The sequence below is a fragment of the Amblyomma mixtum genome, chromosome 2 (genome assembly GCF_055824585.1).
Source record: "Amblyomma mixtum isolate Tamu chromosome 2, ASM5582458v1, whole genome shotgun sequence".
Classification (NCBI taxonomy): Eukaryota; Metazoa; Arthropoda; class Arachnida; order Ixodida; family Ixodidae; genus Amblyomma; species Amblyomma mixtum.
This window is the reverse complement of record NC_143013.1, coordinates 129,763,349-129,768,007: the sequence shown is the minus strand read 5'-3', so window position 1 is coordinate 129,768,007 and position 4,659 is coordinate 129,763,349.

Below are 4,659 nucleotides of genomic sequence, written 5' to 3'. Positions count from 1 at the left end.
AGTATAAAATGCGGAGTACCCCAAGGATTTGTCTTGGGTCCTATACTGTTTTCCATTTACATTAATGACTTTCCATGTGCAGTTTCGTTTTCCCTGATTCTAATGTATGCTTACGACACCGTCCTAATATTCACAAATAATTCAGTTTCTGCAATGCAGCATAATATAAAGGAAGACTTACAGGCAGTTTCTAACTCGTTCTCTAACAATCAGTTAACAGCCACCGCGGTGGCTCAGTGGTTACGGTGCTCGGCTGCTGACCCGAAAGACGCGGGTTCGATCCCGGCCGCGGCGGTTGAATTTCTTTGGAGGAGAAATTCTAGTGGCCCGTGTACTGTGCAATGTCAGTGCACGTTAAAGAACCCCAGGTGGTCGAAATTTCCGGAGCCCTCCACTACGGCGTCTCATAGCCTTAGTCGCTTTGGGACGTTAAACCCCAGAAACCAAACCAACAATCAGTTAACGTTGTTGTCTTTCATTCGAGAAGAAAAAGTGTAGATGTTAATCAAATTTCCGTTTCTTTAAACAACAACGTAATTGAATCTGTGGCTTAATTTAAATATCTTGGGGTTATATTCGACAACAACTTAATCTGCAAAGATCAAGTTACAAATGTTTGCAGCAAAGCTGCGTTTGGCTGCTACGCCCTTATTAAGGCTAGACAGTACTTCCCCACAAATCTATTACGCAGTTTGCATTTTTCATTTATTCATTTTCATTTGAGCTATTGCATTGAATCATGGGGGCATACGTATTTGACTTACCTCCTGCCACTACAACGTTTACAAAAGCGAGCACTAAGAATAGTAACTTTTTCTGCACTAAACCATCCGGGCAACATCCTGTTTGAAGAACTTCGCTTACTGAAATTTTCAGCTCCGCGTGACTATAAAATCTCCGTTCTTCTAAATAGTATCATAACAACTAACTCTCAACGTCCGTTGAGCTTGTTCACTGTTCCAGTACGCAGCACAAGGCATGCGGCCAACGGTATTTTTAGCCTACCAATCCTTAAGAGTACATAGAGCCAGAGATTATTCGAATCTGTTAGGACAAAGGTGTAGAATACATTGCCAATAGAACAAAAGCTTGCCAGAAATTTTAAACCTTCTTCGAGGTTGTTTTTTTGCACAATCAAGTAATGATGTGATTTCGCTACTTTCATTGAATGTTTGTATTTCGTTGAATGCTTTCTGTGTATTTTGTTGAAATACCGGTTTGCATTTTCCTCATGCTTTTGTCCAAACGCTTTTTTTATTTTTTGACATAAGACCTTAGAATTTCCTTATTTTTGTTCACTGTTTTGGTTAAAAAATCATTCACATATTTCCTGTGAGGTTGCCCAAATATGCTGTTTTGTATTGGACCGGAAACTATTTATTTTTTATTTGTGACGCTGAGTGTACCGCGCGGCATAAAACATGGTGTTAGTGACGAACGGTAAAATACGTTACAAAAACGCATGAAGCCCGGTTGCGTGTAAAATGTCACATAAGCTTCGGGCGTAAATGTTTTTCGTTACTCACACGTGCAAACTAGAGTCATTTTTTGCAGACAGGTCTGCCTCTTGAAGAACTCGAGCGCGCATCAGTGAACTTCCTGGACATGTCCACAGTAGATGGTTAACATTGGTGTCGGAAGCGGGTGCTTCGCAGTGAGGGAATTTTTGCGGCGCAGGAATCTTGCCATTTTCCCACTAGTTGCGAACTGCAGGCGTAAGGGCCACCCCAACACGCAGCCGCCTCAGAGAGACCTCCTCCACCCGTGATAGGTTAGGGGGAAGAGGGTAGGTACACGGGGAAATAAGAGCACGTGTACGCTGCCTGAGGGAGGCTGAAGATGTTAGATGTGTCAGAAGTGGATCTGGTGGCAAAGAGGCAGGTGGAGTTTGTGGAATGTCAGTCACACGAGATATCATATCAGGTGCGATGCTGTGGATATCTGTGCGATCTTGAACCCACTGAATGAGTATAGGCACCGGGTAAGATCTACAAGCAGCATGTATGGCCTGGGAAACCCGAAGGGTACCGCGGACTTTCTTTAGATGCTTCACGGCTTCTTGTGAATGGGTACATAGGTGCACATGGTTTTAAGGAGGGTCGTCAGGTAAAGCTCCTATGGCATTTAATGTCGCTTGCAGCTACAAAGAAAGAGATGATGAAGTGTCAGTAGAGTAGGTTTGTCGGCCGTAGAGTATAGGGTGTGTCGGGCTTATAAAAGCAGTTGATCCTCCTGTTGGGGTTATGGCGACATCTGTGTAAAGAGTGCAGCTGTCATGTTGCGTAGAAAAAGCTTGTGGTAACGGCGGTGAGAAGAACTCCGACTTCTTATGAGGAGCAGGCTTGTTTGATGTAATGTGAAAGTAGTCCCATGGAGGGCGTTGAGGAGCGAACATCAGACGAAGAGAAACTTTCAGTGCTCTATTGGTTTGTCTCTGGGTAATTAAATCTTCCTGTGTGTTGACCTGCGCATACTCCTGCGGCAGACAAATAGGAGGAGTATCGCACGGCGTATCTTTGGACCGGATACTAGCCATGTAGGCTATCGGTCCAAATAGTTTGTATACAGTTTCTTTGGATGATCAAATAAAGAAAATTTTATTGCTAGATTGATTGATTAATTCATTCATTGAATTAATAGTATTCAGCCAAACCTTGCTTGCATTCAGGTAAGCCTGATGGGATATATAGAGGGCATGATCATCTTTTGGAGAGGCAACGATTCCTATGTCATCTGCATATACATAAGCAGTAACACCTGGGTAAGCAGTAATATCGCACACGAATATATTTAATAGGAATGGCGAAAGTTCATAACCCTGAGGCACACCGCTGGCCTGAGCATAGGCATTCGAAGTAAAGGTGCCGTGTGTACAGAAGAATTACCAGCCTTTTAAATATTCATTAATCCGTGCATAGATTTAGAATGATCGGCGTATGAGTAAAAATCTTTTGAAGAGAATGGAATACTCAACGCTGTCGTAGGCCATGAAAATATCGAGCAGCAGCAGTGATACACCTCATAGTTCCGCAAAGCTAAGCGGATTCCGCTTTCTACTTCGACGTGAGCAGACCATACCGTGTATCCTCGGCGAAAGCCAATCTGGGCAGAGCTCAATGCAGTGATCTCTGGAACATGCTTTGTTAGGGGGCTACGCACAATTCTTTCCATTCCCTTTGCACGGACACTCAAATTGGACGGGACGCTTTAGTGCGTCTTAAGGATATGACGCGATAGCGTTCATAAGTTAACGTTCGTACATGCCGAATTGGTCTTTCTCAACTTCGCATTCTTATGTCCCGGGGGTCCTCGTACCGCTCCTTCCGGAATAGTACAGCGGTTAAGGGATGCGTCACAGCCCGGCCATGGCATTTGCTGCCAACGGTGGGTCTCGTCTGACCCAAGTTGGTCCAGCAACCTGTCGCGATCAACCATTACTTTAACTGCCACTTGTCAGGGTGGTCAGTTTGCTCACAACCCGGGGAGTATGTTTCATGTCGCCATAATCTCACGTGACCTACGTAGACCACCTAGGTTGCTTCTTCGTGGGTGGCTTCGTGTGCCGCTCTGTGCCGCCCTATTTATCGCTCAGAACGTCGACAACGACAACCAATCCTAACCAACAGCCCCGAAAACCTATCATCGATCAGCTACCTTCCTGAAATCAGCGACCACGAAGTCATAAATGCTCTCTTCTCATTTACCGCTACCCAAAAACTGACATCCGACAAAACTATACGTCTGTACGATAGGGGCAATTATAAGGCAACAACTGAAGATCTAACGCCTTTTTTCCGAATACGAATCCGCATTTCACACTGACTCAATTCATGAAAACTGGTTGATCTTCAAGAACAGATTGAATGGTCTCAAATTTTTTTTTCTCCCAACAATTAGTTTTAAAACTAACCGCAATAAACCATGGTTTACCCGGCACATAAAACGAATAGACAACAAAAGAAGCGCTTGTTTCGCACAGCCAAACGCAACGGCACGCCTACCGCACGGGAAAAATATCTCAAAGCCGAAAAACACTTTGCGTTCGTAACGCGAAATGCTCATTTTATCACCATGAGTTGCCTCATCTACTAATCAACAGTCTGCGTTCGTAACGCGAAATGCTCATTTTATCACCATGAGTTGCCCTGTCTACTAATCAACAGTCCCAAGCAATTCTGTCAAGTTTTAAATCCTAAACATCCTCCATGTATTACCCTTAATAACGACGCACACGACACGGTTACTCATTAGAACTGTGCAGAATGCTCATTACGGACAGAGGAACCGCATTCATGGCGGAACTGACGCAAGCCATCCTGCGTTACAGCCAAACCAGCCACCGGAGGACAACTGCATACCATCCGCAGACCAGCGGACTGGCCATGCGTCTGAACAAAACCATCGCCGACATGCTCGCCATGTATGTCGGTGACGAACACAGGACCTGGGACGCTATCCTGCCTTACATCGTCATTCGCATACAACACCGCGGTGCAGAAGACCACCCAGATGACGCCTTTTAGGCTCGTCCATAGCAGGGAGGCCACGACCACGCTAGATGCCATGTTGCCCAATCTTACCGAAGAAGATAACTTCGGCGTCGCCGCCTACCTTCAACGCGCAGAAGTCCGATTACTTGCCAGGTTACGGGTCAAAGAC